General features: G+C 36.9%; 1 pseudogene; it reads left to right on the forward strand.

Moving 5' to 3' along the window:
• The first annotated feature begins 16,869 nt into the window (after positions 1-16,869).
• Positions 16,870-20,981, forward strand: LOC149161606 (thiamine pyrophosphokinase 1 pseudogene; annotated as a pseudogene).
• Positions 20,982-21,547: the final 566 nt, after the last annotated feature.

Consider the following 21,547-nt stretch of genomic DNA (forward strand, 5'->3'; position numbering starts at 1 on the left):
GAAAACCATTTATTACAAAGATGACTTTGGAGAGGAACAAGAGATGCAAGGGATTAAACGACCAGTGCAGGTCCGGCCAATCACTGCATCTCAGCTAGCTAAGTGTATCAGAAAAGGATGCCAAATCTATGCCTTTCAGGTAGGTTATACAGATTCCAAAGATAAAATGGCCACGCTGGACAACCTTTCTGTAATAAAAGAATTCGCGAAAGTGTTCCCAGAAGAGATACTCGGGCTACCCCCAAAAAGGGATATAGATTTCACCATCGAATTGATACCAGGGGCAGCACCAGTACCGCGGGCACCTTATAGAATGAGTGTACCCGAGTTGACCGAATTAAAAATGCAACTACAGGAATTGCTAGACAAAAATTATATCCGTCCCAGTGTATCTCCATGGGGAGCTCCGGTGTTATTTGTCAGGAAGAAAGACGGAACCCTTCGAATGTGTATAGATTATCGACAGCTGAACAAGCTCACGATCAAAAATAAATATCCCCTACCTTGGATCGATGAAATTTTTGATCAAGTCAAGGGTGCAACAATATTTTCTAAGATTGGTTTGCGATCAGGTTACCATCAGATCAGAATTAAGGAGGAGGACATCGCTAAAACAGCTTTCAGAACACGGTATGGGCACTACGAATTTGTAGTGCTACCTTTCGGGTTGACCAATGCACCCGCCACTTTTATGTGTTTAATGAATAGTGTGTTCCATCAATTTCTGGATAAATTTGTGCTAATATTCATCGATGATATTTTGATTTACTCTCATTCTAAGGAGGAGCACGAGGAACATCTCAGGTTGGTACTACAAACTCTCCGAGAGCACCAACTGTATGCTAAATTCAGCAAGTGCGACTTTTTCAAAGAGGAGATACAGTATTTAGGCCATGTAATCACCAAGGAAGGGATTGCAGTGGACCCTGAAAAAATAAGGACCATAATGGAATGGCCCATACCAAAGGATGTGGCAGATATCAGGTCTTTCATGGGGTTAGCCGGTTATTATAGAAGATTTGTGGAAGGCTTTTCAAGGGTAGCATATCCTATTACTTCCTTGCAAAAGAAAGGAAGGGCATTCAATTGGACTTTAGAATGTCAGCAAAGCTTTGAGCAACTTAAGCGTTTCCTCACCTCTGCTCCCATCTTAAGTATAGCTGATCCTAATAAGGATTACGTGGTATGTACTGATGCAAGTCGGGAAGGCGTGGGTGGTGTGTTAATGCAGGAGGGAAAAGTGATCGCTTATGAATCAAGAAAGCTGAAGGAGCATGAGCAGAAATATTCTGCCTACGACTTGGAATTAGCAGCCGTCATACATGCACTAAAAATGTGGCAGCATTATCTATTGGGAAGGAAATTTCTGTTGTTGACAGACCATCACAGTTTGACAAATTACTTCAGTCAGCCCACCCTGAATACAAGGCAAGCCCATTGGGCAGATTTCTTAAGTGGATTTGATTTTGACATTAAGCATTTTAAAGGAAAGGAAAACCGCGTGGCTGACGCGCTGAGTCGGAAGGTGCAATGTTTATATGAAATTTCGTCCAGTAAATGGAAGAATCCCTTGCAAGAAATGATAAAAACAGCAGCAGATCAAGATGCCGAATACCAGCAAATAAAACAGCAGGTACAACTTTCCAGCAAAGAAAATCAGCAGGGATATGAAATAGATGAGGCTGGAATGCTGCTCTATAAAAGGAGGTTGTCTGTACCTAATAAAAATAGTCTTAAAAATCTGATTTTGGACGAGTTTCACATCAGCCACTACGCAGGTCATCCCGGATACCAAAAGATGCTCACTACACTTCGAAAAGAATACTATTGACCTGGAATGAAAAAGAATGTAGCTGAATATTTAGCGCGGTGTTTGGAATGTCAGCAGATCAAAGCAGAGCACCTACATTCGGCGGGGTTATTGCAACCTTTGCCCATTCCAGAATGGAAATGGGAAACCATATCCATGGATTTCATAACTGGGCTACCTAGGACAAATAAGAACAATGATTCTATTATGGTAGTAGTAGACAAATTGAGTAAGGCAACGCACTTTATACCAGTGCAATCTACCTACAGAGTTGTGCAAATTGCACACATTTTTATGCAGAATGTGTTCAAACTGCATGGGCTCCCGAAGAAAATAATATCCGATCAAGATGTAAAATTCACGCCAACCTTTTGGAAAGCATTGTTTACAGAACTGGGTACACAGCTGAATTTCAGTACGGCTTATCATCCCCAAACCGATGGACAGACAGAACGAGTGAATCAAGTAGTAGAGGACATGTTAAGAGCATGCTTAATGCAGAAACCGACACATTGGGAAGAATATTTACATTTGGTTGAATTCGCATATAACAACGGATATCACACATCAATACAAATGACCCCCTTTGAGGTCTTGTATGGAAGGAAATCCCGTACACCCTCAAGTTGGAGTGGACCTGAGGATAAATTAAGATTGGGGCCAGAAATGCTCAAAGAAATGGAGGACATGGTGAAAAGGGTACGGACTAATTTAAAGGCTGCTCAAGACAGACAAAAGAGCTTTGCGGATCGGAAAAGAAGGTTCAAAGAATACCAGATCGGAGACCATGTTTACATAAGAATTCAAGCCAGGAAAAGTACCCTGCAATGGAGCGATTGCGCCAAACTTGCACCCCGCTATTTTGGACCTTTCCAGGTCCTGGCAAGAGTTGGGCCGGTAGCCTACCAGCTCGCCCTGCCAAGCCACATTAGGATCCACAATGTCTTCCATGTTTCCATGCTTAAAAAATACATTTACGACCCTAAGCATGTGATCAAATGGCAAGATATACGGGTAAGGACTGATCTCAGTTGAACTAATTAAAAATGTATTTTGGAGATAAATGACTAGTACTGTTGAAGATTGCAGGTCGAACCGGAAGGAGAGGTCCTGGTCGAGCCGCTGAGCATTCTCAACCGGAGAGAAGTACAGCTGCGGAAGCGAGTTATTACCCAAGTTAAAGTGCAGTGGCAGCACTATGGGCCTGATGAGGCCACTTGGGAAGATGAAGAGCTTCTTAAGAAAGCTTATCCGGGGCTGTTTGTGAACGTCAGACATTGGGACGATGTCCAATCTCAGGAGGGGGAGATGTGATGACCCCGGGAAAATGTAAATATTTAAATTTTACTATGGTAAAAGACAGAATTAAGAATAACATTGGAGGACTGTTTTTAAAAAAAAAAAAAACCTTATTAGTATTTCTTTCTATTTCATATGTGCATTAAAATATTTTAATAAGAGATACTTATGATAGTGTTGGTGAATTCCGAGAGGGAGTTGGTAAAGAAAGTCAGTTACCGAAACTGCATATAACCACCTTCCCTAACTGGAAAGGTTTCCAGGGAAAAGGGAAGGGGGATGGCAAAAATCTGCATTGTAGGGACAGGCAGAGAAAAAGAGACAAATAAAGAAAAAGGCAAAATGGAAAGACTAAGTCTGGTAAGGACTAGATAGTCGAGCACGAAGTGAAACCTTGCTGAGGATAGTGATCCGGCAAGAGAAAGCTTGGGGGGAGACTCTGGTCTTGAAGGACGAGTCTCACGGATGGGTGGTTAAACAGATATGCACAGATTCTGCAGGTGATCTACTGAGGGATTTAAGAGTTGGCAGCGACCAGGTAAGTAAAACTGAAACCCTTAAACCTCTGCAAGTTATCTGCAAGTTATATGAGTTATTTGTTTCCTTGAAAGATATAATTGATACTTCATAATGCTGCAATAGAAGGGCTGCAAATGATAGTTATTTGAGCATAGGAAACTGTATTCTTGTACCCTGTAAAGGGGCAAGGGATAAGAAACAGTGTTGGACAGAGACCTGAACTGTAGAAATTTACAGTCTCACTGTCAACGCAACAGGAACGAAGACAAGACTATAAAACCGGCTGTAAATAGAGTCATTAGTGAAACTGTTCCCTGAGTATTCTAGAAGAGAGTCTTTGTCAGAAGTAAGGAAAACTACAGGTATTAACACGGTGGAATGGAACAATCATAACAATAACTCAGGCTTATTACATGAAAAAGATAGTTTTCTCCCGAAATTTGTATCGAGCTCTAGATACAAGAAAGATCTAGAAAGGAGTATGGCAGTCTGTAGCTGCATGATAAGGAAACCGAGATAGGTTGTTAAACTGGAAAACAAAGAAAAACATAAACCCTTAGAGCCGGGTAAATCTCTGTGGTACAGAACATTTCCGCAATAATATTGTAAATAAGGAAGAGTTAAACATGTAGTGAATATCTGAAGTACGACAGCATACCCCTGCAATCCGCAATTTCATGGAACAAGAGTCGGAGCTATATTCAAGCCATTACCTAAGCAAATCTTTGAAATAAACTGAGCAGCAATTAGCCTATTAATCAAGGAATCATTTAAAAAAAAACAGCGATATAAAACAAGATATGAAACCGAGAAACGATCCTGGCTTGTTGGCATGAGCAAAACGATCAGTCTACTCACTTATACAAAGTAAGCATAAGGTCGGAACATGACCGAGACTGTTTTACTCTACCCCGTGGAGCAGCCATAAAATAATCTTACAAAAACCTTAATGAGAGTTCTTGCCGAACGAGTACATATATATATACATGAACCTCTACCAAATACAAGAAGATTAGACAGTATGATTACCGAACAGTGAGTTACTATTGCAGATTTGTGCAGTATCCGAGTCATTAGAACCCATAACATTTCTTTTAAAACTAACACCCCAAACATGGAAATAAAGACAGAGATTTAATGTCAAAATAGGTAATGGCCGCAAGGCTGTAACAATCTGACTACAAGAAACAAAATGGGTCTGGGACCCAACGGCTGTAACCAATAATGTTGCGTTTGGAATTCATCCCAAAAAATACATATTCAGTATAACAGTTCAAATTTACAACTATTTAGAGATGCGACTACAGGTCTTATAATCTAGTAATTCTTTCCAACCCAGAAACACTGGAAGCGTTAGGGTTTCGTCCAGAACCCATATCTTGCAAACAGAGAAGACACTGAGCAGGTCAGTGGAGAGCCTCCCGTCGCCATCTGCGACCAACCATGGTAAGAGTAAGGTTGGGCTACGGCCAGGCACAAGGGAGACCCTCTGCCGGCAGGTATAAGACCAAAAAAACGAGGAGAGAAAACATTAACCCAGAACTAAATACCATGCGAAACTTGGAAGGGACGCACCTGGTGGATAGCCGGTTCACCGTAGTCTTTGAAAGAGGCCCTTCTCGTCCTGAATCGAACTCGGAAGCGGGGCAGCTGCACTCATGCATCAACACAGCAGTAAGATAACCATTAGCACTGCCCACCTAAGGGGGAAATCATGAAAAGAACCGAGAATGATAAAACCCAAATGAAACAAAAACACATATGTTAACGATTGTAGCCTTACCCAAAATTCTTCAACGAATGTATATAACGCACAGGATGGACGCTCGGCGAAGAAGATGCTCGCTCGGCGAAGGAGGTGCTTGCTCGGTGCAAGGATAACTTCAATCAATCATCTGGCCGCGGCGAGGTGGAGCGGAGGAAAGCAGGGTCCCCGAGCCTTGCAGAAACTTGAAGAATCGAGAAGAAAAACGATAATATAGTATCGATCTCCGGAAGTGGTGCCAGGGGGCATCACCACCCTTGGATCCACACCGGATCATCCCAACCGTTGATTGAGGCAGTAAAATTTAGGCGGAAACTCTTGACATCGGACCACACCCCCCTTCACATGATCAGGCCGGCGGAAATAAATGCCGCGTCCAGATGTTAACTGCTGGTAATGCCAGCGATGCCGCTGACCAGAGCTGCCTCGGGTTGCTACTTCCGGCAACGGGAAGCGCAAGATGCCCAAATTAAGTTATATACGGTGGTTGGAGCGGAATATAAAATTAAACGAATATTTCACACAGAACCCGTATTGGTCCATGGTAAATGTAACCCATATCAACAAATGGTAATGTAATCTTTATCGTTAAATTTTTGTTATTATATGTCCGGGTATGTGACAGTAGATCTAGAGTTAAGATGAATAAAACTTGTTTGAAAATTTATTGGGAAAAGTGAAAAAATGTATCATGTTTAGATTATGCTCATCTAAAAACGAAATAAAATACTACAAAGAAAATTTTTACACAAAATTTCTTGAAAAAAAATAACTAAGAAAAGAAGAGTCTTTTCGGTAAAAATCACATAAGAGAAAAGTGTGGTCGTCATCAAGTTGATATGATGAACCACACTAGTTGGTTCTAACATTTTCTACTATGTCGGCAACATTTTCGCCCTCTTCTTCATGTAATATGGATCACAAATTAATTAATTATAAAGTTAATTTTATTCATTTATTATTCCTTGTGAACGAAGGACTCTAGAAATCAAACATTTGAGGAGACTATAACTTAAAAGCCTTATTGCAGTCTTCGTAGAAGCTAACGTCACATGGATAACTATATTAGATATTTTATGCCATAATTTATCAATATTGTTACAATATTTATCCATTATTTTTAGATATTTGTATAGTAATTTTCCTTTTTTTTTTTAGCACCAATTACTTCTCACTATAATTTAAGAAAGGCTTTGCCTAAAAAATGGATAGAATAAGATGTAAATAAATATACTTTAATTTACCCACCTCACATCTCAATTTATTAGTTTTGCCAAAAAAACTATAAAATTTCATTTCCCTATTAGCCATTATTAATAAAGGAAATATTAACCAATATACTTATGCATTTCTTGCCATAACATAACTAAACTACCTACCACACTTATTAACTTATATTTATATACATTTATTAATAAAAACACAAACTTAATTATTAAAAAAACTATTTTTTAAAGTTAAATAAAATTCAATATAATAAAACTATTTACTTCAAAATTTTAGTCCACATGTTTTAAAATAAATCAAAATATTTAAAAAATACATGAAAAATTATGTCAAAATTTAATCATATCATTAAATTCAATTTTTAATATTAATAATTAATTTAATCAAAACTTCAAATTTTAATCAAAATATATAAAAAGTTTGTATTGGAAATTATCCAAAAAATTATTATTTCAGGAGATTTCTTTTCTTTAATAAAGTAAGTTATATGGATTTTTTGGCCCTGGAGTATGCCCTAAAACTGCTTCTGCTTGGCTAAGAGCTCGTCTTCCTCTGACGTAAGGAAACAGGTTAACGGCCCAAGACCCAGAGGCATCTGGCAGGAGTGAAAGCCTGCTCCCTTACGGACCGCCAGCGGGTTATTTCAGGTGGCGTGGTTTTCCTTGATAACAGTGATGTGTCAAGTGACCTTCGCGGATAGCAGCCAGAGATGGCTGTCCTCACTGTTGGTTTAACAAACTGAGTTTGATAGGTTTTTCCACCTTTTGAAAAAAAGTTATATGGATTTTTTTATTTTTTTTTTCCGAAAATAATTTTTAAATTAATTATTAAAGAAGTGTAATTTAAGGGATGATTAAAGTGATCTGAATATTATGTAAACTAGAATAAGTCAAGAGATCCAAAATTCACTACCAGGAAAATAACATACAAAAGTGATGAGTAACATACACATCTAAAACTGACGTAATAGCTAATTTCTTTAGTGAAAAAAACACCAAAACTCTAAAAATAAAATTCATTTTCAAAATTTATATTGAAAAAAAAAAAAAAACCAATAAGTTTACATAATCTTTAATAATTATCATTAAAAAAAATTTCTCTCCATCACTATACAGAAATTTAATAATTATCATTAAAAAAAAAATATCAATTTACAATTTTTTTAAACAATTATCTCTCGGATCTTTTATTTAAATGAAACATGAAAAAAATAACACCGTAGATGCAGCTATTCATCCAAACCTTTAAACCATACCTTATTTTAGGGTCAATTTTAGATTCATCTGACCACCGGGGACGCTACTTAAATTGAGGGGCAGTGTGTCTTCTTGGCAGCGCAGGCAATCCAAGGGATTTGAGGGCCGAAAGAAGTTCTATTCAGAAAACACCTTCCTTGCTTCAATTTCATATATAAAATGAACCAGGGCAGTGATTTCAATCAACGTGCTGGCAATGATGGCATGAACAAATATGATGTAAGGATGCTATTTGTCAAAATCTGTATTATTGTGATTTTACTCCTCATTTAGCTGCGCGTTTATGCCTGTTTGTTTTTGTGTACAGTGTGCTAGATTTATCAGACGGAGTCGGCAGAGATCAGCTTTTATGCGTCGTCAGTTTTATTTTACAGGAGAAGAACCGGCGACGCTGCGGGACGTGGGGTTGGATTCTTGGATATTAGAGACGCTGTCCAAGTTTGTGTATAGATCGCAGATTTTCACTAATGGGTTAGAGTGTGCGGTTTGCCTGTGCGAGTTTCCGGAAAATGAACATGGTCGGATTCTACCTGATTGCGAACATAGTTTTTATTAGATTGTATCGACATGTGGTTTCTTTGGCATTCCACTTGTCTCCTTTGCAGAACCGCCGCCCACCCTGAACAGCGAGTTTTGGAAGTGGGCAGATTTCGGCTACAATTCCGACACCAATTGCTTTCAAGGCTCCATCTTAATCTGAATTCGGAGGAAGGGCATGTTAAGTGTGAAGTCAAATTCATGCATGATTTTAGATCTTTTTACATGGCCATTAGTTTTTAGATCTCTATCCAAATCACATGCAGGATGCAAGATTCTAAATCCTTCTACACCACTATTATTTTCTAGATCTCCATCTAAATCACATGCAAGATTCTAGATCCTTCTTCAGCCTCTATAAATTTGTAATTTCTCTGGCCACTAAAAGCAATCCAATGGCCTCTTACGTAATGCAAAGTGATTTATGTTCTCTAGTGATTGTTTTATCTATTCCGTTGTCTCTGAATGAGTAATCCTATTGTTTCTCCATTTGTCTGTCTCTGAAATTATTCTTCTCTCATTGAGTAATCTTGTTGTTTCTCCATTTGTCTGTCTTTGAAATTATTCTTTGTTATTGCAGTCCATCGCTTTGCTGTGGCAGCGTTCATTAAAACATTGGTTGTTACCTCTGGAGCTGTCAAGAAAATCAGAAATCGATGCAAAGAAGAGAGTCCAAGAAATAGCTGAGGAACGTTAAGACAGTGGTTGCAAGAAATACAAGAGCGTCAGCATATGGTGAAACGTGCCATGAAGCCTAAAATGTGGAGTGTGTAAGTGCTTTACGTGGAGTTCCTAATTTTTTTTTTAAAGCTTGCATGTATACAAACCAACATATGTATGTGTGAAATGTGAAAAGGTTAAAACATTATATATGTTTTTTATATTTATATAATTATATGTTGGAAATTTGAAAAGTATAGTTTAAAAATGAGCATGAATTTTGAAAAGGGTATTTTAAAAGGAGGAAGGTTATTATTACTAAATTTTAAAGAGTAATAATTAAAGTTTTATTTTTAAGTGGAGTTTTTTTGTTTTTGGGCATCAATATATTGAAAATGGAGACAACAGTTACAGATATGGAGAAGTTGAGCGGGGTTAATTTTGCCCTATGGAAATCACAGATAGAGGATACACTGATTTTGAAGGATAAATGTTTGCCGATTGAAGGCACAACAAAGAAACCCTCATTGATAACAAATGAAGAGTGGAATAAGCTAGATAGAAAGGCGATTGCAACAATCCACCAATATCTAGCAAAGAATGTGTATTTCAATGTGTCTGGAGAAAAGACGGCTGCAGGATTATGGAAGAAGCTCCATGATTTATATGAGAATAACACGGCATCAAAAAAAGTGTTTTTGATGAAGAAGCTTTATAATCTCAAAATGAAGGAGGGTGCTTCAGTTGTTGAGCATTTGAATGCATTTAATATTATTACTAATCAGCTTGCCTCTATTAAAATCATCTTAGATGATGAAATCAGAGCGATTTTGCTAATGTGGTCTATGCCAGACAGCTGGAAAAATTTAATTGTAGCTATGAGCACTTCAACAACTGCAGAGATACTAAAGTTTGATGATGTCAGCAGCAGTTTAATAAATGAGGAGTTGTGACGCAAGTCAATTGTGGAAAACCAAGGAGGAGAAGCTCTAGCTCTAGCTCTAGCTGATCATGGTAGGAGAATGGATTGAGGTCGGCAAGGGTGATCAAGATCAAGAGGTCAATCAAAATCAGGGAGAGGAAGGATCATCTATTTTCATTATGGAAACCCAGGCACATGAAGAAATAATGTCTATTTGGGAAGAAAAGACAAAAGGATCAAAGACCATATAATACAAATCACAAGTTATCCATCACAAATGAAGGTGACACTACTGCTGTAGCCACATATAGTGATGTGTTGTTTGCTGTTTCAGTAGAGGATGCATGTGTATATACATCTAGCAGTGGCTTTGATTGGATGCTTGACTCTAGGGCATCTCACCATGTAACCCCATGCAAAGATAGTTTTGTTTCATATAATCCTGGTGATTATGGTAGAGTGCATTCGGGGAATAATTATTTTTGCAGTATTGTTAGAGTGGGAGATGTCCAGATCAAGATGAAAGATGGACAAGATATATTGTTGAAACAGATCAGGGATATACCAGAAATGTTTATGAGTTTAATCTCTATGGGACGACTGGATGATGAAGGCTATTCCACAAGCTTTGGAAAAGCAGGTTGGAAATTTAGCAAAGGAGCATTGGTCGTGGGCAAAGGACCCAAGATAGGAACATTATACACATTGAAGACACTGATAGGAAAATTAGATTTGACTACTGTCACAAAAGAATGAAATTGAGTAGATCTGTGGCATAAGCGTTTGGGTCACATGAGTGAGAAGGGCTTAAAAATCCTTATTGGTAAAAGTTTATTGCCAGGTTTGAAATCCTACAATCTTGATCTTTGTGAGCATTGTATACATGGTAGACAAAGAAGGGTTTCATTCCTTAGAAGTGGCCATGACAGAAAGAAAAATGTGTTAGAATTGGTACACTAAGATGTGTTTGGGTCTGTTAACATCAAATCATTAGAAGGAACATCATATTTTGTAACTTTTATAGATGATGCATCTAGGAAGATTTAGGCATATCCTATGAAAAATAAAAGTGAAGTATTTGGAATATTTCAAAAACTCCATGTTGTTGTTGAAAGAAAGACTAACAAATTGTTGAAGTGTTTAAGAACAGATAATGGTGGAAAATATTGCTCAAATGCATTTAAGGATTATTGTAACAGGTTTGGCATAAAGCATGAGAAGACTGTGCTTGGCACTTCTCAACAGAATGGTGTTGTAGAAAGGATGAATCACACCATTATGGAAAAAGTATGAAGTATGTTGTCCAATTCTGGTTTGGAGAAGAATTTTTGGACTCGAGCAGTTAGGACCGCTTGCTACCTCATAAATAGATCTTCAACTACAGCCTTGGATGGCGGTATTCCTGAAGAAGTTTGGACTGGTAAGAATTTGAATTATTCTCACTTGAAAATCTTTGGATGTGAAGCATTTGTACATATTCCCAAAGAAAATAGAACCAAGATATATGATAAATCTATGAATTGCATTTTTTTGGGATATGCGGATGAATATTTTGGTTATCGTCTATGGGATCCAATCAAACATAAAATTATTAGAAGCAGGTATGTTATATTTAATGAGTCAGAAATGTTTAAGAGGATTGTAGATGAGTTGGAGGTCAAGAAGGTTATTGACAGGTTTGAAGAGCAGCAGGAAAACATACCACCAATACAAGAAAATGAACAACAAATTCAAGAGCTTGAAGAAAAACAAGTGGAAAATGATGAACAACAAGAAGAAGGAATCTTGAAAGAATCTTTATAGGAGATTCAATGTGATAATGCACCACCATAGTTGGTTCACAAATCTTCTAGGCCTCATAAGCCTTCACAAAGGTACCCCCCTTCAAACTATATTTTGTTGACTGATGAAGGTGAGCCTAATTGTTTTCAAAAAGCCTATAAAGTTGAGCACAGTGAAGAATGAGAGAAAGAAATGGAAGAAGAAATGAAATCTTTGCTGGAAAATAAAACTTGGGAGTTGGTAAACCTCCCAAAAGGTAGAAAATCTCTACAAAACAAATGGGTTTACAAGATTAAGCATGAAGGTGACAAAAAGAAGGAGAGGTATAAAGCAAGGCTGGTGGTGAAAGGTTTTTCCCAAAAAGAAGGTATTGATTTCACTGAAATTTTCTCACCTGTTGTTAAAATGTTATACATTAGAGTCATTCTTGGTCTAATTGTTGCTTTAGACTTAGAATGTCAACAGTTAGATGTAAAAATTTCTTTCCTTCATGGTGAATTGGTGGAAGAAATTTATATGGAGCAGCCAAAAGGCTTCATAAAAAAGGCAAAGAAGGCCTTGTTTGTAGGTTGAAGAAGAGTCTCTATGGGTTGAAATAGGCACTTCGACAATGGTACAAGAAATTTGATTCATTCATGTTGGAGCAAGGTTTTTAGAGGTTGGAAACTGACTATTGTGTCTATATCAAGAGGTATGATCAAGGAAAGTATATCATATTATTGTTATATGTGGATGGCATGCTGATTATTGGGCATGATAAGAATAATATCAATAGGTTGAAGAAGGATTTGGGTAGCAAATTTGCAATGAAGGATCTGGGACTAGCACAACAGATATTGGACATGCGGATGATGTGTGACAGGAAAAACAAAAGGTTGTGGCTATCACAAGAAAAATATATCAAGAAGGTGCTTGACAGGTTTAATATGAAGGATGCTAAGCCAGTTGGTACACCCCTTGCAACCCACTTCAAGCTGAGTACTGAAATATATCCTAGTGATGACAAGGAGAAAGAAGAGATGAGCAAGATTCCTTATGCTTCAGCGGTTGTGTCGTGGCGGAAAAAGTCGTTTGTGCGGACACAACTGACCTCCCTAGGAGTCTAAACTCTCTAGCGACAAACAAGACAAAATGGAGCAATCTTTCTCTAAATACATCTTTTAAAATATGAAAACTACAAGTGTTTAGGCTTACCTTATTCCAAAACGCTGTTGTTGTAGTCCGTCCTTGCCGATCCGGATGAGCTCCTCCTTCACATCAATTCCTGCAACCACAAACAATCAAACAATTACCAAGCACTTGCATCTCATATAATAAAACATATATTCAACATGCAGACCAAGGAACACATGAAATAACTCATTAACACAAGCTATTGAGAAAAATGAACCAGTTTGTATTAATAACGAAACAAAGAAACTCTTACAACCTGGCCTTGGTGTTGTGCAAGTTCCTCCAGGGTCCATCAAGGGTTTTCCTCTACTTTGACAAAGCTCACCCACTTCCAAGTAGAATCAAGCAAAGACAATCTCTCCTCACAAGGTTCTAAATGGGAGTCCTAATTCCTGCAGCATTTACCCAAAGAAAATGTATAGCTTCAACCTCCCCTCCCTCTGGCTCAATGCCTTTATTTATAGTGTTGTAAAGAGGTTATTCAGGTCCACCATCAATGGGATAATCCCCCTCTTTGGGTGGGATAGCTCCCTTATTGATGGGATAAGTTCCTCCTTAATAGGGATACATGAACCAACTGGAGGCGCATCCATTTCATCAAACCGACCTCTAGAAAGTTCTAGAAGTAACCACAAGTAACTTTTTTAAGATGAAACTTGCGCATTTTGCCTTTTACAGAAGGACGCACCTGTCCCTTAATATACAGAGCGTCCAAAGACGCAGTCTTTGTGAACATTGTGAGCGTCCCCGCAGCTAAGGCTTGAGAGAACCTGCGTCCCCAGAGATAAACACATTTTTTACAAGACTTTCTCTCTTCTTTGAGTTTGAGATGGATAGCAGAGGCATAAGACTTGCCTAAGAGGGTAGCATGACTGTTGATTGAGCCATACTAACTGTAAATAGTCATGGTGACATTTTTTAGTGTAACAGGTTGGTAGTTTGATGTATGCCATGGTATGCACACTACCAGACATTGCATATTCAATGGGAGTAGTGAGTAGGTTCCTTCCTAATCCAGGAAAACAACATTGGCAAGCAGTAAAATGGATTTTGAGGTATCTCAAAGGTACTAGTCATTATTGTTTATGTTTTGGTCATGATGAGACTGTGCTTGAAGGATTTACAGATGTAGATATGGCTGGAGATATGGACACCAGAAAATCCACTACAAGTTATTTGTATACATTTGCAGGTGCAACAGTATCTTGGGTGTCAAGGCTACAAAGAATAGTAGCTCTCTCTACAACAAAAGCAGAGTACATAGCTGCAACAGACATTTGTAAAAAGATGTTGTGGATGCAATGATTCTTAGGAGAGATAGGGATAAAGCAGGACGAGTATGTGTTATATTGTGATAGTCAAAGTGCCATTCACTTGGGAAAAAACCCAGCATTTCATTCAAAAACCAAGCACATTGACTTAAGGTACCATTTGATCCAGCATGTGTTGGAGGAAGAACAGTTATCTTTGGAAAAGATCCATATAGATAGCAACCCTACTGATATGCTGACAAAAATTCTACCATGAAATAAACATGAGTTATGTAGAGGCATGGTAGGACTTGGTGTGACTTGATTCATGACTCTTATTTGGCTTCAAGTGGGAGAATGTTAAGTGTGAAGCCAAATTCATGCAAGATTCTAGATCCTTCTACACTGCCATTAGTTTCTAGATCTCCATCTAAATCACATGCAGGATTCTAGATCCTTCTACACCACCATTAGTTTCTAGATCTCCATCTAAATCACATGCAAGATTCTAGATCCTTCTTCAGCCTCTATAAAATTGTAATTTTTCTGGCCAAGGAAAGAAGGCCAAGCTTAAAGCCTGTTACGTAATGCAAAGTGATTTATGTTCTCCAGTGATTGTTTTATCTATTTCGTTGTTTTTGATTGAGTAATCTTGTTGTTTCTCCATTTGTCTATCTCTGAAATTATTCTTTGCTATTGCAGTGCAAGTCTCTGAGTATAAATCTGTTGTGTTTGTTGTATGCTCTGAACTAACAGGGCAAATGACAAGCTCTAAAGAAGAATATGATCCACAATATAGCCCACCAAATACATTATCTTCTTGTGGGAAGGAGTAGATGAATGCAAATATGGATGAGGGAACCTCAGGTGGAAGAGAATTAATGGGTCATATTGCCGTTGATATACCTAAGAAGTTCGATGTCTTCTCGTCACCTGGCAAAGGCCATATGCCAAATGATTCGCAGTCATCTTCGAAATCTCTAGTGTTTGACCTACGTTCGCTTACCAATAAGCTTACCGACAGAGACATCAAGAGGAAGATATCCCCATCAGATCATCCTGGTGAACGCGATCTCGAACACGGCAAGGAATTGAGTTCTGAGTCAAGGACGCTCCATCACAAATAGGTGAGCCTTCCATATGGCTCTTGAACATGTGGGATGATTTTTAAATATTTTAAGTTTTATGATTTGAATTATTTTTAGTCAAAAACATTATGTTTTATTAGTTCGAGTGAAATTACAGTGAAAAATAAAATATTAAAAATTGGAACCTATTATTTGGTTTTGAACAAATATTTTTCCATTTTTTTTGTTATTAACCTGATAGGCATCCTTCATATTGGAGTTGGGAACTTTAATCATTGTTTTAATTAATCTTTTTGATCGGATGGCCTAAATTGAAACATGCCAGTATATTCTCATGGTTTCCACTATATCAATGGATAGAATTCACACCGCTAACTTACTTGCATGTTTAAATCACATGTTTAAAGCATACTTAAATTAATTTTTTACAAAGAATGATTAAGAAATTATTGTACCTCTTCTTGATAAACCCGTATGTTCATTAATGAGAAATGTATTTAAAAAGAATTATAAAATATATATTCAAACCACCATTGATTCTAAAACGTATGTATGTTGACATTCTTAAACTTATGCCTCTTCAACCATTTGCCAAGTGTTTTTTTCCGCAGTGAGAAATATATTTAAAACAAATTATAAAACTTATATTCAAACCCAAATTGATTATGAAATGTATGTCTATTCACATTCTTAAAAGTATGCCTCTTCAACCATTTGCGTTACTAATTCCCTCACCCATTTCATTGTTAACTCCTTGCATTACAGGCTGAAGATACTTTAATTTGTTTGATCTTTTCAGCTCAACTACTACGAGATCTCATTTCAAGTCTACTCCATTATGGTCTACTCCATTATGTAAATCGAGTGGCTGCCTATGGGTTACTAATTCCCTCACCCATTTCATGGTTAATGGTTTGCATTACAAACCGACACAATATGGATTTATTTGATCTTTTGAGCTCAACGAAGGAGCTCATTTCAGGGTTTTTTCATTACTGGTTATTTACATTTCTAGTGCTAGCTAATATTCACTTCCATATTTTTTTTTTAGTGATTTTAGATGGTGTTTTAGTAGAGGATTGTTAGACTATTATACATTTATCTCATTAGTGGTTATTTATATTTTTAGAGCTCGCAAGTATTCAATTTCATAAAGGTTTTTAGCCATTTTAGATGGTGTTTTGGTAGAGGATTGTCAAGCTTTTATAGATTTAACAATCATAAATTTTAGTCATATTGGTAAATTGGTAAATGTGGTCGCTAAAACATAGCAATGATCCATGGTTTTCTTATGGATGCATTGGTGATCTATCGCATGATATTAGCAGTGTTCATGGTATATTTGTGTTGGTTGACATTTGAAGCATGTAAACAAGTTATTTGTGTTGGATTCAATCTTTATTGAGCAAGTGGAAGGGAAATTCCAATTGAAGAAGTTTTATGAAAATGTATCAGGACTTGAGGCGTTTAGTCTCAGTAGTAGTTAGATCCTCGGTATTGGTTTGAGCTCTCGCTATTGAGGAGTGTGGGTGGAATATCGGGTGGAACATCTATTAGGATTGTTAAGAGGAGTAGAAAAAAATGGAAGTTATGGAGCGCAAAAACATCGACTTTCTTCTCTCAACGCCCAGTGGAGGCAGCAGGCGATGATCATATGCACCAATTATCCTCAATTAAGACATCCCTCGCTTCGCTGCAGTTCTCTATTATCAAGCACAACTATAGTTGTGTGCTGAAAAAGGGGTCAATCGTATCTATGATGAAATTTCGAGCTTCTTCCCTAAAGAAGATCCTCTTCTTATTCATCGAAGGTAAAAAAAAATGTGATAAAAGGAGACTTGGATTCCATCCTACCAGAAGTCAAAGATTTCTATGATGATTTGGGTTCAACAATTTTGGATGAGTCTGTTATGAAACCAGCTCACAAAAGGATAGAAAAGATAGATGAATGACTTAGAAATCAGCCTCTTAGAGGGGACAACCTCCTTTACATTACAAAAGTGAACAATTCTTGGATGATACAAATGACAATAACTCCTTTCTATATATAGGAGTCTAAGAGGTCATAATATAATCAGAGTCGACATAACAATAATAATGTAAGGGCACAATAATAACAATAGTGGGCTTCTATGGGGCACAATATTAACAATATGGAGACTACATCGGCACAAAAATACAATAAGGGGGTTGTACTAATAACAATAAGGGGTTACATAGTATAGGGACCTAACATGCCCCTCTCCTTCAAAAAGTGTTGTCCTCAACGCTTTAGTAGTTCTTGATGCTTCTGTATAAAATTCTTGTCCTCCCATGTGGAATCTTCAGCGGGTAAGTTCTTCCACTCGATGAGATACTCTAAAATTGATCGATTTCATAGCTTTCAGGTTCTTGTTTCTATGACTGCTCTAGGTTCCAATATGATTTTTCCTTCTTTGTCAAGTTTTGGCAATATTGTTTGAACTGGGATATTTTGCAACTTTTGAATGAGTGGCCACATTTCTTCATCCTTCTTCCATTCATCCACTCTGGTTGGATAATAGAAATAGCATAAAACAATGCTTCCACATCCTCAAACTTTCTTGAGAGTGCCTCTGCAACAACATTTTGCTTCCCATTTTTGTAGATGATTTCAAAGTCATAACCCAACATATTTGTGACCCATTTTTTCTGTCCTTCTAAAGATAATCTTTGTTCTAAAAAGCATTATAACTATCATGATCCATTTTTACCTTGAAGTGTCTTCCCATTAAGTAAGGTTGCCATTTCTTAAGTTCATGTAGTATCGCCAACATCTCCTTCTCATAAATAGCTTGCTTGAGATGTAGCTGTAAAAATAACTTATTGCCTACATCAAAACTTCTTTCACTGCGATGTTGATATGTCTGTTGTTTCATTTGATTCTACATCAAAGTGGTGTTATCCTTTAAATGTTGGAGAACTTGTTATTGATGCTCAATGTGATATTTCACTACTTGAATCTTTTTTCTTCTTGATATCTCCTTCTATCTTGAGACTCTGAGGAGTGGTAATTTTTTCCAATGCATTACAAGATATGGCCAGATTCATTTCTTGATGCTCGATGTGATCTTTCACTTCTTGAACATTTTTATTCTTGATATGTCCTTTTATATTGAGAGTTTGTGGAGTGGTAATTTCTTCCAATGCATTACAAGATATGGTCGGATTCATTTCTTGATGCTCGATGTGATCTTTCACTTCTTGAACATTTTTCTTCTTCATATGTCCTTCTATCTTGATAGTTTGAGGAGCGGTAATTTCATCCAATGCATTACAAGATATGGTCGGATTCATTTCTCCTTTCTCGATGTGATCTTTCACTTCTTGAACATTTCTCTTCATGATATGTCATTCTACCTTGAGAGTTTGAGGAGTGGTAATTCTTGCCAATGCTTTACAAGATATGGTCAAATTCATTTCTTCTTTCTCTGGGGTTGGTTACTGGTGTATATCCTCTTCTTTTGATGTTTCTTGATCCTTTTTTTCCTCCTCTTCATAATCAATGTAAAATAATTTCTTCTCAACACACTTATGACCTTTAATGTATTTATTATCATGATTGTAACAAAGTCCTTTTGCTCTTTTCTCTTCCAATTGTTGTGGTGTCACCCTTGTAGGTTGTGGAAGGCTAGGAGAAACAACGCTTTCATCTTTATAGTTATGAGGGGTATAATTCCTTGTTGCCATAATTTTTCTTTCCACTTTTCTTGCCCTCTCCAACGAATCAAGTTCCCTATGGAGACATCAATCCTCTGCTTCTCTAGAATATCATTTTCCCTAATATTCAATTTTTGAAAGTTGTCAATGTTCTCTTCCATTGAACACCTTTTTTTTTTATATTTATCAATAGTCTAAAGAAGATGTTGCTCTTTGTATCCTCATAATGTGCTATCATTTCCTCAGTGAAAATTGACCACATAACAAGTGGTTTACGAGAACAAAGCCATTTATACCATAAAAATTGATCCGGTTCTAAATAATTAGATGTGATACGTATCTTTTGTAAAAGTGGTACACCATGTAGATCAAAATATTTCTCCATCTGTAGTATCTAATTTACCAAATCCTTGTCATCAAACTTCCTCATCTCGCTTTTTATTGATTTTAGGAGCTCGATCTTGAAACGATTGTAACTCTATAATTTCAGACCTCCAAGTTCTGAAATTTCGTCTTGTAGTAGCCCTCTGAGTCCTCTTTCTAACTGCAAAAGTCTGATCAAGATTGGATTCTGCAAGGAAGCGTTATGTCAAATCTCCCACGATGATCCGATTATAGGCTAGTTCAGCAGAGCAAACTTTTATGAAGTGTCACGTGTTACTGTTTCAACCTTAGGACCTAAAACCGATATACAGAAAATTAAAGTCTGTGCTTTTTCTGCAACTTCTTACGAAATTTCAATTTGATGCTCAAAGAGAAAGTTATAATGATTTTCCCAAGGTCACCTGTTAGAAACTCTCAGATTATATATCCGAACATATAGGGAGACAAGATCTAAAATTCAGACCCGAGCTTCACCAAGAGTTTAGTTCAAATGTGTTTTAATTTCAGAGTCTGAACCTTTGTAGAACAAATATTATAGAGAAAATTCCATGATGACCTGTTTGAGATGAAATTCTGGAGTTTGCAAAACCCTAACTTCCTCAGATCATATCTCTGAACATATAGCAAGACAAGATCTCAACTTCCGATGCGAGGTTCAGATCGATTTCTTCGCAGATGGGTTTTTTGTTTGACTTCCAAAACTTTGTAGCAAAAAACTTATAGCGAAAATTCCACGATGACTTGTTTGGAGTAGCAAAACCCTAGAATCCACAGCGTTGATACCAAATGTTATGAAGCCTGCTCACAAAAGGATAGAAAAGATAGATGAACGCCTTAGAAATTAGCCTCTTCGAGGGGGCAACCTCCTTTATATTACACAAATGAACAATTCTTAGATGATACAAATGACAAAACCTCCTTTCTATATATAGGAGTCTAAGGGGTCATAATATAATCAGAGCCAACATAACAATAATAATGTAAGAGCATAATAATAACAATAGTGGGCTTCTATGGGGCACAATAATAACAATATGGGGACTACATGGGCACAAAAATATAATAAGGGGGTTGTACAAATAACAATAAGGGGTTACACTAGTAGTATAGAGACCTAATAGAGTCATATGATCAAGATACAACAAATCTTCACAAATGCATATCTTTCATAAGAGACTGCACAGATCCAGATTCGAAGAACTCTAAATTGATTCTTCTTATAGTAGGGGCTCTTTGAGGAAGATTTGACAATGATTTGGGAAATATCAATGTTCTTTATACATTTCTAAACATTCGAATTGTTGTCTTCAGAAATCATAGTCTTTTTTATTTTCTTCCCAAAAACCAGTGCCATGAGATTTTAACAAATCAAGCAGTTGAATGACCAAATTGGGGTCTCGTTCCTTTTGCTGCACCATCTTAGAGTACTACCTCTAACAGTCTACAATGGGATCCGAATGAGACTCCAATGAGTTTTGGTTCCCTAATTAGCACATCAAACATATTGAGAGACGAAAAAGTGACAATTAGCTCTAATGTGGATTTACTTTGCACATCATCCATTCAAAATTTAGCATGTTGATCCAATATTTCAAGTGATTGTTTCAAGGAATCCAGAAGGAAAGGCATGATGTTATATTCTAAAAATTAGGTAGGAGAACACGAGGGTAGTAATTTTCCATGCTTTGATTTGATACCAATGCGAGAAGAAAGTGACTCAAGTGATTAAATTCACATTAAATTGTAAATGTCAATTTATATTTTATTGTGTATATTCATATGATTAATTTACATTTATTATCATGTTGTGCTTCTGATTTACTAGAAGCACATTATTTAGATAAGAATCATCTATCAATGTGTCCGTATAAAGAATATTAACAGTGAAGCGATGAAAAACATAAAAATTGTGTTGTGGGTATGGCTTATTGGAGGAAATGCAGCTCCAGGATAGAGGATTATAACAAAAAAAAAATATATATATATAATAATAATAAAACCCATACATGGAGTTGCTCGGAATATTAACAATGATCTAGACATTAGGAAACTTTTGAAATTGGTATTTGCTCTAGATTACAATGTGTTTGTAGCTAAACTGATAATACCTACAAGTGATGTATCTGAGTGCATCAACACGGCTAGACATGAAGCACCTAGAAAAAGCAACATTAAATTTGTAATGAATGGTTTTCTT

The sequence above is a fragment of the Pinus tabuliformis genome, chromosome 5_2 (assembly GCF_031772625.1).
Source record: "Pinus tabuliformis cultivar Carrire ecotype Pingquan chromosome 5_2, CPIR1, whole genome shotgun sequence".
Classification (NCBI taxonomy): Eukaryota; Viridiplantae; Streptophyta; class Pinopsida; order Pinales; family Pinaceae; genus Pinus; species Pinus tabuliformis.